Source organism: Protopterus annectens, chromosome 12.part0 (assembly GCF_019279795.1).
Source record: "Protopterus annectens isolate FY-2018-M chromosome 12.part0, PAN1.0, whole genome shotgun sequence".
Classification (NCBI taxonomy): domain Eukaryota; kingdom Metazoa; phylum Chordata; order Ceratodontiformes; family Protopteridae; genus Protopterus; species Protopterus annectens.
Genome location: NC_056746.1, coordinates 556905067 through 556921334, shown reverse-complemented (window position 1 = coordinate 556921334; position 16268 = coordinate 556905067).

Sequence of the window (16268 nt, the reverse complement as noted above, 5' to 3'; positions counted from 1 at the left end):
GTCTTTACTTCCTCACCCCCATCTGAAAAAGGATCTGGAGTCACTGGTTTATAAGGAAATCTACAAACACAATGACATTGAATTTATATGTATGTATCTGTGTGTGTTTTTATTATTATTATTTTGAATTAGTAATGCTTCCTTAACTGAAAAAGGAATACAGTAAGAAAACAAATATTTATTCCCCAGGGTATTACTTTTTTAATTTAGTAACCCTTCCTTAGCTGCAGAAAAGAAAATGGGCAGGATTCACGAAGCCTCCATGTAAGAGTTACAAGGCTTACACGGAGGCTGCAGTTAAACAGTGTGATGTCAGCATGTCATGCATATGCATGAGGGCATGCTGAATCACACCTAAGGCTTACACGGTCCATGGAAGACAGTAGGGGGCGTGTCCGTAGGCCGAGCCTTGCAAACGGACATGCCCCCAGAAGAGTAAAAGTCCCGAAAGTAAACCCCCACGACAGAGTCCATGGAAATGTGAATGAACACAACACAACACATGCCCCCACAGACTATGAACATAAAATATATAAATGAACATGTTATATTTTTTTAAATTGTAAAGATGTTTGCCCGTGAGTGCGCTCGTTTGCGCGGGTGTGCCCGTAGCTAAGCCACAGTTAGCAGTCAGTGGAAAAGCATATAAGAACTAAATATGCAAAGTAAGCCAAAAAGCAATAGCGTAGCAGTAGAGACATCGGCTGAAGAGCAGGCAGTCATGGTTCGAGCCCCCACAACATCAATTTTTATTTTTAGTGAAATAAGCACAAAACAAGTCCCTGACATATATGTACACATATAAAATTATATTTTATGTAAAATGTAATGAAATGGGCCATTTATTTTGAAGAAATGTGAGATAACAAAATAATAAAAAATGCCAGATGTGCCTATAGCTGAGCTACAGTTTAACAAGTTGAGTGCATCTGCCCGTAGGTGAGCAGTGGTTTAACAGGTGTAAAATGAGTGCCCGAAGGTGAGCAGTGGTTTAACAGGTGCAAAATGAGTGCCTGTAGGTGAGCAGTGGTTTAACATGCTGAAATTGTGTGCCCGTAGCTGAGCTGAGCGTAATATGCATGCTGACAGCCAAATGATGGGTAAACCAGCGTTCCCCGTTTGTGCGGAGCTGCGCACCGTGCCAACAAGCTAACCGACGGGCAACATTGAGCAAGCTGTAACAAAACTGCCTTTACACAGACACACCTCCTAGCCTGTGTAGACAGTCATAAAATATAAAATACAGTGGCCAGGTTCGAACCCAGAATACCATGCACCATAGTCAAGGTACTGAACCACTAAGCCATGACAGCTGTACTTAGAAATGCAGTAATAGCAAATATATAGGAATGAATAGAAAGAGGAGCATGACAAAGCAGGTTTTGTGAAGCTGATACAATTCCAAAATGGCCAATCACAGATAAGTGCAGGAAAAACGGCATATATAAGCCCCATAGGCGGGAATACACAGCATAACCGATTGTAGAACCAACTTGCAGCCAGAATGTCAGGTGTAGGTGAGGGTAGTTGCTTTCGAGCACAGAGGTGGGGCATTGAGGAGTCCAAATATATGGTTTGGCTCCTTGTCCACAATCATGAGGCCCAACTCATGCAGGGCCAGGTCCTGTGGGGAGCATATAGGGCTGAGGCGTGGGACCGGTTGGCTCATGATCTTACCAGTGCCACAGGGATACCAAGGACTGGTGAGCAGGTCCGTCACCACCATGCGGACCTGAAGAGATGGAAGCAGGACCAACTGAACCGTTGGATCCAGGAGGCCCGGCAAATGCCCAACGCCCAACTACTGAGTAAGTTACATCTAATTATTTATGTAAGAAATTAACCTAGCTGATATTATGGAGATGTGTATTCCAATATTACTTTATTTATATTACAGCTGCAGGTGTCCGTTCTGCGAACCGTAGAGCCTATGGTGATAGGCTGGTGCGGTTGCGCCACCAGGCAGGTCAGTAATCCTCTCCCTGTAACTGTAAATAAATATAAAAGTATGACAGTTAGCAAAAGAGTGCAGTGTAGTCACTAAGTAATAAAATGTGCAAGTAACAGTGTAAGAGGGTTTGCAAGTATTGCTTGATTACAAAAGTGTGTTGCAGTCTGTAATCCAAACAGAAAAATGAAAATGTCTGAAATAAAGTCTGAAATAAAGATGTCCCACCTGTAATATAATAGTACACAACCTGCAGCAGGCTGAAAAGTACAGCTGCAGAAGCTGAGTAAAACACATGTGTGAAATATATCCCTGTTGAAATACAGAAACATGACAGAAGTGAGACTGTTGGAAAGGATTGTAATAACTACAGGTAAAACATGTCAATAAAGCCTAGAAGTAAGTACCATCCTGAATTGTAAAAATAAAACAAGTGAGAGAGTGTGAGAAAGAGTTATGAATCCACCAATAAAGTAGTAATAACTCCTGAATAAAGTATACTGCAGTCAGTACAGAATGAAATGAATGTGACAAGCAGAACCAAACTGCGAAATGTGTTCAAAATGTTCCTGCAGCTGGAATGTGTATCCCAAAATCTGGATATGTTGCTCTCAGTCTGCAATATGCAGATAGTATGGTTGTCTGAAATACCAAACATCCACAGTTGTCTATAGCTATATAAAGCAAATGTAGCAGGATGATGTAGCTGAACAGAGCCAGATATGAATGTGTATGAATAAAAATGAAAATGTATATTGATGTAGCAGTAACATTCCTATCACCAACTTGAAGTAGTTATCACATAGGAAACTGTAGGTAGAACTGTAGTGTGTATATATCTGCAGCTATTAGAAATGTACAGCATATGTATTGGTATTTGAAGGTGTTAATTAAATTTTCTTCACCCTACCCTATAACCACATATAATCCATTCCACGTGAAATTGGTATGTGCAATCACAATTAACACCCCTGGACATTTGTCCTGTTGGGTCATACATATTTGCATGTACGTTGATGCATCTGCCCTGTTCATACATCCAAACCTGATGGCCTGTTGCCATCAATCAACCCTGCATGTTGTTGGACTGTGTATTGCTGTTCAAATTATGCATGTGTTATGCTTGCTGTTCAATGGTTTGAATATCTGGGTGTTTGGTTAATGGGAATACTAATGCATGCTGTTACAACTAATTGTGAATGGTATTGTATGTTACTAACCCAAACTGTCATGACATAATGCAAAACATAGGACGACAGGGAAGGCGGGTTCCAGTGGACCCACCTCTCCCACCTCAGCTGGCGAGTGCACCTGGCAGTAGTGCCCAGTCCGGACCCTCCTCCGGTGGCCCTGTGCCACCTGCGGGTGGAAGCGCTGCAGGGGATGGGGCTCATCCCCCCTCTGCAAGTGTGGCCGGAGGAGAACAACCACTCACCCTCCGTAGCGTCCGGACTGTGGTGCGTAGGGAGATCCAGGAAGCTGTTCTTGGGCCCCTACGCCAGCTTGAGGCACAGGTGGCACAACTAACGGGCATGCCTGCTGCCCGGCCTACACAGCCCCCAGCACAGCCCCATCCTGGGCAGTGAAGGCACAGTGGCAACTGCCCATGGGTGGGGATATCAGTTCCACTGTTGCCATCTGTGGGCTCATGGGCTCTAGATATCCAAACATCCGTCCCCGTCAATTGTGTAACCCCCCCCACACGTGTCATACACCGCCCCTGTATGCATCTTGTTTGTCTTGTCTGTTGACCTACCCAACCTACCTCCCCAGCTATACTGACTTCCTTTACCTGACATACCACTCTCACCTGAAAAAAAAAAAAAGGGCACTCTGTACCCACAAAAAAATTATGCCCCATACATAGCTGCCCATTTCGCACACATGTCTGCTGGACATGGAAACTGTCAATTACAATTGGCTGTACAACAAGTATTATTGTTGTCCTTACACCTCTCTCAGGGGTGGAAGGTTTCAAATGTCACACCAAATTACAAACATATGCACAGCTGTTGCTGATGAAGAAATGGGCAGCTATGGGCCTTACCTACATCCCTCCTGCAAAACCCAAGCTTGTTTCCCTACTGTCTTACCCTCTTTGTGACCCCTTTTCACCACTTTCCTGTCTCCCCATTTTCATTTCTTTCAAAGAAAATAGCATGGGTGTGCGCACGAGTAAGCACTTTTAAGGCGGTTGTAAGCGGGAGTGCGTGAGCTGAATGCCAGTGCGCATGCGGGAGCTCTTTGCAAACCAGCGCTAACCTGGTTACAACTGCTTAAAAGTGCCTTAGTCACTCTGAATGACAGGTCCTGTAGTCTGTTCAAAAGCAAAATAAAATCCCACTGTCAGTCCAGGACCTTGGAAACAGTAGTCTGCATGACTTACCACTAAGCCATGACTGTTATATAAGAACATTGTGCTACAATAAATATATCATGTAATAGTAGGAATGAATGTAAAGGGAATATAGGATGTGTAGTACACAAAGCATGTCATGTATATTTACTGTCAAATCTAGTGGATTTCTATAATAGTAGTGTGTGAACAGAAACAGCCATGCTAGTTGGTAGCTAGTAGGTAATAATGTCACTGTAGCACCTTGCAAGCCACACACATACTCACAGCAGGATAATCACTGCCCATACCCCACAACCTCTTACAGGAACACATCCGGACCAAGTAATAAAATATGTGGAGCAAAGGGCCAAAACAGGGACACATTCCAAATAATGTTACAACAAACTTAGACAGTTCAGAGAGTAACAGGTTCTGCATTTTGTTGGATGTTTGGAAGGGTATGAAGTCTGAAACTTAAATGTTTGTCACTATAGTCTGACTTGAGCCCAGAGTGATTTGCCAGAAAGAGCTGTTCATGAGATATTGACCAAAATATGAGGCAGAAATGTGGACAACCTGCAAATATCTGTACACTTGAGAGGTCTGACACTGCCATATTTGAATAGTTAAGAGCCTAGACATAGCAACAGTGACTGAGTTACAGGGATGCCCCACAGACTCCATGTGAAATGTACAAACAGTAGGCAGAAAGGTGTTACAACACATGCAATGGTAACTATGAAGTACTGAAAGTATGCACCACTTGCACGGCAGAAATAGTGTAGTAATACATATGCTCATGCTATCCCACAGTCACAACTGCAGAATACCAGACAATTTAATGGGTGTACCCCACTGATATGTACCATTCCATGAGGCAGATAAAAGATGCACCTGAGAGTCTCTGGGGCCTGCTCAGCAGCATACTCAAATACCCTAATAGATGTCAAGGCCCACACCATGGCCAGACCACACTGCATGCAGTAACACCCTAGCAGATATAGCAAGCATTCCAAGGTGTGAATGTACATGGAAAATAGGAAAGCCACAGCAACACACTACAGTCAAGACACCTAGCAGGCATACAAGTAGTGAATGTAAAGGGCAAATATTGAAGCCATAGCAACAAAGTGCAAGAGCCACTGCTATACACCAGTTACACCACATGTCCCACAGGAAAGCACACACACCCACATTAACAGTAGTAGTAGTCTTAGGTGTCAGTGTACATACACACTTAGTACAGGAAACTGGAGAAATGAATGGAGAAATGTTAATCTACAACACAGCCGGAAATATGAGAGAGATACTAACCTTTACACTCACAGAACAGTGTCCACAGCATACCAGCATGGTCCCTGCCCTTAAAATCTGAAAGGGCTACGCCTATCTCACATACCTTTTATAGCACTGTCCTGAAATCACAGTGAGAACTGCAATCAGTACACAACTGGCTGCATGCAATTAGCAAATGCTGGCTAACAATTGGTGCAGAGGCCATCACATGGACATATGCAGATACCTACAAAAGCATGCTGTACTCCCAGTCCACACATGCAATACTTTCATTGCACCCTGTGGAGGTAGGGAGAGACAGAGAGAGAGAGAGAGACAGAGAAAAAAATAAACATACACAAACAAAACTGGTCAGCAACAACCACTTGAAAGCTGACAACTGGCAAGTGGAGCAGCAGGACACAAACCAGATGGCAACACAAGCAGCTGTGACAAACACAGGTAATGTAAAGTAATACTATAAAAGTCTACATACTGTGAACCCTCCATATGTGTCATTGGTCTGTATCCATATGTATATGAAGATGTGCAAAGGGCAGGGGACATACAGCAACTATCAGTGAAGGCTGTACATACATATGTATGTGAGAGCATCTATGTGCACATATCAATGTAGGTTGAATGTAGGTTGTAGTGCAATGTACAAAGTAGGTTTCACAGTTATGTATGTTTAGCAGTATGTTAGTGTGTGTATACAGTTTTGTAAACAAACATGTTGATATACCTATCTATCATATGGATACGTATGTATGTCAATATATGTATGTATGTATATATATATATATATATATATATATATATATATATATATATATATATAATATGCATATATGTATACATACATAGAGAGAGATGTAGGAATACATAGACAGATGTAGATAGATAGAATATGTACAAACATATATATGTAATACACACATACAGATATAGATATATGTAGATACATATACATAGACAGACAGATCTGACTATCTACAGGTATGACTGTATATGACGATCTCACACTCCCCCTGTCCCACCCCCTCTGTCACTCTCACCCCCTCTCTGTCACACCCCCCCCTCTCCATATCTATAGCAATATATGTACATCAATATATATATGTGTATATGTATACAGACATATATATATATATATATATATATATATATATATATATATATATATATATATATATATATATATAGAGAGAGAGAGAGAGAGATGTATATATATTCTGAGTGAGGCACATGTGTACAGATGTATTGCAACAGGTGCCTGGTGACAAAGGCATGGAGTGAACACCAGTGTCAAAACTGGAGTACCATACCCCATTTCAAATCACCTACACCAGTAACCACCAGATATGTGATTGGCTGCCCACCACTGCATGTGTCAGGGGTGAACAGGGTCATAAATGTGTACAATAGTCCCCCAATGATATTCACAGTGGCACACTATTCCTGGAATACCTGCACATGGTATGTGTCAGCAGACATGGTGTGTCAGCTATGGACATGTAGGTCAGTGTACCCCTCCACACCACATAATGGCTGCCACGGTATGTACCTCACATGACAGCTACAGATATGGAGAAGGACACAGTGACATGTACAACACTGTGACAATGCACTCAAACACATTACCAATGCACAGTGACTGACAACACCACAGAGTACACACATACTACCCACATAGAGGTTACCACTCCTGGATTTACATACTTAAGTCACACCCATGACAGATGTCCAACAACCATAGTAACACCTCACACCATCCACAACCTAAATGACTGCTGTGTGTCGTCCATGACACTGCAATAGAGAGCACATGGTGGAGGTACAGGTTCCTACCCACAGATAAGACATACCCTGCAATAAACCACACAGCGTTAAGAAGCAAGACTCCCCATGAGTACATGTCACACATACCCCTGCTGAATGTTAGTCAGATAGGTAATATGCCATATGAGTCACCCTGTGTAACTGTTTGACAGCAGCAGGTACCATCACATCACATGTGTCACAATGGTCAGGGTAGCAGAACAGTATGCTGCTGTAGTCCCAGGGCAATAGCATATTGTATTGTATTGTATTGTAATGTATTGTATTGTGTTGTATTGTATTGGTATGTAGAGGTGCCTCCTTCGTGGAGTGGAACCACTGCTGCTGCATGCCAGTGTACAGGTACATATCCTGTAGTCAGGCTAGTGTTACATAGCACTTCTATATGTGTGTTTAGCTCCTCTTGGAGTTCATGTAGCATGCAACCGGGATACCATTAGGTCCCATTCATGTTGTGTATTCTGCTTTCCTGAGGGCGGCTCTCACCTGGACATCTGTGATGACAGGGAGGTTACAGTCAGCTGGGATAAGTATGTCTTATTTTGGGGGAGAGGGAGGGGAAACCTGCACTGAACCTGTCTGCCACAATGTTGCCAATATCTGTGGGTTCAGTGAATTATTTGTTGTTGTGTACTAACTATGAGCATAGTGGAGGGTTTCTGACCAGGTTGCTAACATAACTGAAGAAGGCCTTGTGGTTATCTGTAGTGTCCCTGTTGATTTCCCTCTCAAAGTTGCCCATGGATGTTTGTATGAGAGAAAATAGCTCCTTACTAGTGCTGATCAGACATGCCTTCCCTTTATGGAATTATGCTCTGTCTTGCAGTAGCTTCCATCTTTGTTATACAATCTGTCTATGGCTGGGGTCCACCAGACAGGATGCTGTCCCTTTGTGGAGAGTGTCTTGGTCTTATATGGGATTGCATGATCCATGCATTCTCGGAGATGTCCGTAGAAATAATTTGTGAAGGGGTCAGCATTGTGGGTTGTGTCTTCCACTGGCCCAGTGGGCTGAAAGGATACCATGTCACTGTTACAAAGTGTAAAGTTTGCATTTGAAATGTTATTCACTATAGTCGTTTGTGCTGGTGGTGGAGGTGGGATATGTATATCCAGGGCAATTAGTTTGTGGTCAGCTCACAGTAGTTGATGATGTACCCCATACAGTACCTCGATACAAACCCCCAGAGTGAGGAGGTGCTTTGGACCTGAATCAGTGTTCTGACTGCTGGGGTTTGGTAGTATGTCATATGGAGTGTGCCAGGTACTGTTGCACAGTTGTTGGCTGAGCACTGATACCTGGCCATTTACATGTGTATCCACCAATAGACAGACAGATGCTATATATGTGAGATATGTTGTATCACAACAGTCGAGTAGCATGTGTAGTATGTGTGCCAAATTCTGCTGACATATTTTGCTGATATCATGTTATTTCCTTTTTCAGGACCATGGCTCACCAGCGCAATCCAGCTTACTCTGCAGCTGAGGATGAGGAGATACACCAGAGCCTGGTGCGGGATTATGCAATACTCTTTTCCTGCACCAGCCAGAATCAGCAGGAGAGGGCTGCACTGTGGCAAGACCTGGTCCGTCGGGTAAATGACATAGGCACGCATAATAGGACATATGAGCAGGTACGACATCACTGCAGTGATTTAATCAGAAATGTCCATCAGCGTGCGTCGGATATCCACAGGCAACAGGTTGCCACAGGTGGTGGGGTGGCTACACATCCCCCACTCACCAGACTGGAGGGACTACTCATAAGTGTTGTGGCTCCAGCCCGCCAACAACAACAACAGCAGCAGACATGCATTATGATGGAGGCTGGAGCCACGCAGCAGCAAGACTACGAGCGTGCAGGTAATATGCCATATGTATAGTTGACTGTTGTGTACACTGGTAGTTAATGCATGTGTGAGGTGTGTCCTTGGTTTGTAGCTGTCATCATAGTATTTAATGTGCAAGTGTGATATTCTCAATATCAGCAGCTGACCTGTGAAAGGCGACTGTTGTACTACTGACCTGTATCATACTCAGTAACAATGGCACAGTTGTGCCCACTGACATTAGTTTCCTCACTTCTGCAGGTCCCTCCGGTGTAACAGCAATGCAGCCTATCCATGCTGGTGAGTGTGTATTAACAATACCTTTAATAGTCTTGATAGTAATAGTAATATTAGGCTCACTGAGTAGTGCTCTGTGTATGCATGCAGGTGTGTCTGTGTCTGTGTGTTGATATCTCACATACTGAGTAGTGTGCAACTGTGTGCAACTGTGTGCAACTGTGTGCATGTGTGCATGTGTGCAACTGTGTGCATGTGTGCATGTGTGCATGTGTGCACCTGTGCATGTGTGCATGTGTGCATGTGTGGACCTGTGCATGTGTGGATGTGTGCATCACTGGTAATATTGTGTAGACATTGTAAACTGTGTTTCCTGTTTCCCTCCCACAGGTTCTGGTGCTGCTCTGGTGTCATGCAGCAGGGAACCTGAATCAGGTGCCATGGGTACTGATAATGATGACATCTGTGTAATGGCACAGGAAGGTATGCCAGGGTCCGTCATTGGTCAGCCAATTGACAGTACACAGCTGTCAACCCCATCAATGCGCACAGTTATCCTGCCAATACACCCTTTGTCACCAATGTCCCTAGGTGATGGACAGGATACAGTGGGCATTGACCAGGGTAATGTGGTATCTGTGGCACATGCGTCCCCACACAGCAGCCATGGGCATGGCCCTGAGATGGTACCACACAGACAGATGTCCAGGGGTTCTCGTGGGAGCATCCGTGGGCGTACTGCCCCTGTCAGACGTGCCCACAGAGGTCTTACAACCTCAGCTATGTTTCGGGCTGTCATGCAGGCACAGTCACGTATGGAACGGTACACCAGACAGGGTCTGAGGGAGCTGACAGCATGTCGCACAGCCATGACTGACAGTATGCGTGACATTGCGGCTGCCATCCGTAATTTCACCGATGTCATAGACAGATGTTGTGGGGACATATTAGACCGGTTCCACAACTACATGTCCATGAGCCAGGGCGATGGTGGATGGTTGAGGCATCGACGTGGGCATATGCCAGCAACAGCAGCAGCTGGCAGTCATCGCGGATGACAACAGGGCCGCTGCCCCATAGTGCCAGCAGCAGCCCCAGCAATGCTGGGTCTGTGCTGTCATCAGACCGCCCCAGGAGACCACGCACATGTGGCTCTGGCCAGGCCCAACAGGGATCTGTGTCCAGTCAATGAACACCTGCTTCTGATGACAGTACCCAGTCTGGGTTGGTACCGGATACGGTCCGTAGCACCCCTGCAAGGCACAGGTACCGTGTCCGTGGCCAGAGACACTGATCTGTATGACCTGGCAGGTACAGTCTGTGGCTGTCCACAAACACCAGTATATGGCAGCCATGAGGTGGAACTGTGTGCATCCATACACACATGCGAATTGACAACACCTAGGGCTACCGCATACATGCACACACTGCATCAACATTGCCCCACCTTGTACTGCTGTCCCTCACCAACACACATACACATACATGTCAATTGGTGGTATCGGTGGCTGACTCAGGCATACCAAGTTCACACCCTGTGCATATGATGAAACTGTGCCACCTCCTGCAATCTGTAACATCAGTGCAGGTACAGGTTAACATGTTGCTGATGCACAGGGTGACTACATAGACGTGTAGTAATAGTATCATGTTGTTAACAGTACTGTGTGCTGATATAATTGTGGGTATATCCCAGCATGCCTGATGCAGTAAGGGTATGATTGTCATGTACTGTTGTCTACACCCATGGTAAGTACCATAGTGTATCATCTGCACATGTTGGCATACTGGTGGTAAGGATGTCAACAGAAGGCTACATACATAGGTAGCACAGGGGATAAGGTAATGAAAGTATTGATACGCAATGATGGACATGTAAACTGCAAGTGGCATGTTGCCCACACTGGACTCTGCAATGCGGATGTTTGAGGATGTTGATATGTGTGCAGTACTACACGACTGGTACAGGACACACAGGAGCACCCTAGCACTGCAAGCTCACATCTCATACCATGCTAGACAGCCCCAACACACAAAACTAACTGTCACAGGAGGGAGAGTCCCCATACATGTCAGGGATACTGTGGTGGCAGGCCAGGTAGCATACATCCTACTAAGTATGGAACCACTGAGTGAAGGCTCAGTGTCTGTTATTTGACATGTGTATTACTGCAGGTATGAGCACCTGGGTTTCCATCCAGTTATTGTACATCCTGACGGTACATGGTCTGTACACTTGTGTGCGCTGAGACTGGACCCTAGCCATCTGACCTGTGTATTTCCATGTACATGTGTATAGTGCCTGCATATTTGCACTGTTACCTACTGGAAGTGGTACAGCTTGTTTGTTGTACAATGGACTACATGCAGCCCTGCTTACTGTAGCTTTGTTTGCATGCATGTTTGCTTGCAGTTACCCTGGAACACTGATCCCACCTGCAATGCAGAGTTACAGAGCTTCTGTGGACTCCTAGTGACATCTGCATAGCTTACTATATGTATGTCCATGTCTCACTTGACAGAACGTCACTGTTTGTCCTGTTCACATGTACGTTGCCTGTGACACATTGCATATGACTTACCTGGCATTTGTCCACGTGAGCAGTCATATATGCCAGTGCTAACTAATCACAGGCACTACACCCTCACATACTCACCTTCTGTTGAACCACCTGCTTCGCTAGGGACGGCTTGCACCTGTCACCCCTGGGCTTTCGGATATTGGCAAAGGCTCTTGCTACCCCATAGTGCCTTTTTTAGGCAAGGCTCAAAGGACAAACCCACCTCCATAGGTATCACAAGGGATAAGAAACTAAGAGTAATGCTACTCAACGCCAGAAGTCTAAACCTCAAGATGCATGCACTCAAAACTCTCCTTAGCATGGAGAACATCGATATCTGTGCAGTAACAGATACCTGGTTCAGGGCTACCGAGAGCACCCCAGCACTACCAGGTTATACCTCATACCATGCTTTTCAGCCCCAAAACTTGGACCGAACCACAAAAGGAGGGGGAGTATCGATATTCATCAAAGATACCCACACCTCCAGGTTGGTGGCAAAGCACGAAGCATCAGAGACTATCCATGTGCAACTAACAGTGGGTAAAACTGCCTTCCAGGTTATAGCCTGCTACAGACCACCCTCCCAAACCCAGGAACCCCACTCGGCCTTCCTGAGAACACTGGAAAATATGAAGGTCTCTCCAAACACCATTATATTGGGCGACTTCAACTACCCAAACATAGACTGGGAGCATTACTCTAGCTCCAACACCCTAGCCCAAAGGTTCCTAGAATTTATAAACTCAAATGCTATGGAACAACTTGTTACCACTCCCACAAGAGGGGAAAACATACTGGACCTGATCATCACCAACATGGGGACTCTATGCTCCAGACCAGAAGTGTATCCCTCACTGGTAAGATCAGACCATAAACTAATCTCACTGGATATTCACATCCCGACCCCACCCCCTGCCCAGAAAACCACAGTGAAAAACTTCTCTAAAGCAAATTCACACTCCTCAAAACCGAGGTGGAATCCTTCAAAGCCCCGGCCTGTGGAAAATACGCCCAGACCGCAGAATCCTCTATAAACGCATTCTATGGACACCTTCAGGAATGCATGGATCATGCGATCCCAAATAAAACCAAGACCCAATCCTCCAAAGGCAGACGTCCTGTCTGGTGGACCCCAGCCATAAACAAACTATACAATAGAAGGAGGAAGCTACTAAATGATAGAGCAAAATCCCAAAAAGGGAAGGCATCACTGATCAGTATTAGCAAAAAACTACGGGCACTCATAAAATTGTCTAAGGCCAGCTTCGAGAGAAAATTGCACAGGACACTAAGGATAATCACAAGGCTTTCTTTAGTTATGTTAGGAACCTGGGTGGTAATTCCCAGATATGCTCAGAATTAGTCCAAAATGACAAAAGAAACACCGAACCCACAGACATTGCCAACATCCTAGCTGACAGGTTCAGCGCAAACTTCTCCCTCCTCCACACCAAAAGGGCAAATATATGTCCCAGCAGAGTGCTGCCCCCCTGACATCTCAGATGCTCAGGTAAGAGCCGCCCTCTCCAAAGCACAAAACACAGCATCAATGGGACCAGACAGTGTCCCGGGCTGTGTCCTACATGAACTCCAAGAAGAGCTAAACCCAAACATAAAACTACTGTTCAATCTCAGCCTTACTACAGGATATGTGCCCAAAGAGTGGCATACAGCAACAGTGGTCCCTCTCCATAAAGGTGGTGCCTCAACGGATCCTGGAAACTATCGCCCCATAAGCCTGACTAGCTTGGTCTGCAAAGCTATGGAAAGGATCATCATGGACCTCATAAATAAAGATATTGGGGACCTACAGACACTGGATCCTACCCAGTTCGGCTTTGTTAAGGGCAGATCCTGCCTCTTAAACCTGGTTGATTTCTTTGAAACAGTCACCAAGGCCATTGACGAGGGAAGGTGGTCCACACAGCCTACCTGGACCTCACAAAAGCCTTCGATACAATACCCCACTCGGGCATTATAGAGAAGCTCACCAGCTTAAATATAAACCCCTATGTCACTAGATGGATTGCAAACTGGCTCAAGGACAGAACCCACATGGTTAGAATTGCTGGAGCCATGTCAGACTCCAAACCAGTTACAAGTGGTGTCCCACAAGGCTCAGTCCTGGGACCTCTCTTGTTCGGTATATATTTCTCGGAGGTACAGGCCAACACGGAAGGACTGTGGCTGACCAAGTTCGCAGATGACTGCAAACTGGCCGCCATAATCGACTCTCCAGCCGACACAAGCATCCTCCAAAAGGGCCTCATAGAAACAGACAACTGGTGCCAGAGCCATGGCCTCAAGCTAAATGCCAAAAGTGTATAGTCATCCCTTTGGCAAAAACAAAGTGCCCACAAATTACCACATAGGTGGTAATCCATTAAGTACAGAAGAAGTAATTAGGGACCTGGGGACCCAAGTTGATAGCAATCTCTCATTTGACAACCACGTGGCCAAAGTGGTTAGAAAAACATTTTATATAGCCCACCTCATCATGAAGGGATTCACATCTAGATCAGGGGAGGTCATCGTGCCTCTTTACTCATCCCTCATCAGGCCCATAATTGAGTACAATGCCCCTGTTGGGATGTACCTTACCAGACACCTGCAGCAACTGGAAAGACCCCAAAAGTACCTCACCAAGAGGATCAAAGGGCTCAAACAGATGCCATATGCTGCCGGTTAAAGAAACTCCAGCTCTACTCAGTGGCATACCGCCTGTTCAGAGGCGATCTGTGCCTGATGTATAAAGCCATGTCCAACCCGGAATTAATGGACATGCTGCACCTCAGAATATCCAAATCCCATCGAGCTACGCTCGAGAGACTTGAACCTCAGCACTGAAATAAATAGGACATGCTGGAGGGACAGATTCATAACCCAGAGGCTCCCTTCACTCTGGAATAAAATCCCAGTCCAGGTTAGGCAGAGTCCCTCATTGACTCTCTTCAAGAGGAATCTTGATGAGTGGATGGGAGATCGTAGGTTTACCCTGGTATCACTTCTGTGTCACTGTTAGACAGAGGCACAGTATACTAACCTCGTAAAAGGCATAGCAAAATACATTTAAAATGGGTGGTGAAAGCCAAACACATTCTGGCTAGGCTTATAAATGCCCTAGGGCAGATAGCCTAGTATGAACCTATGAACCTATGAACCTATGTACCTTGTTCCCCATTGGCCCTATGTGCTGTTAATCACCATGGCAATCACAATACTATGGTAGCATGTGCAAAGGTCACTTGTCAGTCACCTCTATGGTACAGTTGTGGAATATGTGGGTCATGTGGCAATGTCACAGCTGCCACATGTACACAGTCAACCCTCTCCCCTACACATGGACGTACAACACATGTATGAGATGCAACCACATAGCCAAACTGGGGACTAAGCACTCTGAACCCAGTACTGGCATAACCTGTCAGGTGGCATGAAATACTACAGTGACTACAATACCAGTCTGATGTAGACCTACACTGACAGCAATCCAAACACGTGAACACACTGGGCCATTCGTGGAGCCTCAGAATAGCATCCTGCCTGAGCAGCAGACACCTCTGCAGCTGGCACACAGGCATACGTTAAGCCAGAACACAGCACATGCAACACATAGCACACAAATCCTGTGTGCCAAACAGTCACAGCCTGTATGGCTAGACAACACACCTGCTACAGTTGTGTTAGGTACCTTTATTGTCCGGTACAGTGAGGTCCCGCTCACCAGGCTGGACAAGGTGAAGGTCACAGTGATATGCCCGTGGGGCACTATGGTCCACCACATAACACAAGCATACAGGTCAGTCAGAGGCATGGACACATATGACTCAGTCATTGTCCATGCCACTATGGCTGACCTGTGATGTACCTCCCTGGACTACATGATAGGGAACATGGAAGGGCTCTCTGAGCATGTGGCACAGGCTGGTATGACCCTGACCTTGGTTGGCATCATACCCTCACCAGGAATGCTGACGTATTACTGAATGCTGATGAATTACTGTAGCTACAACACCCTAGCTGAAAGGTTCCTAGCATGTAGTCACTGCATTGCTATGGAACAACTTGTTACCACTCCCACAACAGGTGAAAACATGCAGCACCTGTTCATCAACAACATGTAGACTATATGCCCCAGACCAGATGTGTATCCCTCGCTGCTAGGATGATACCATATACATCTCACACTGTATATACACATACCACATGCAGCACCCGCACAGAAGACCACA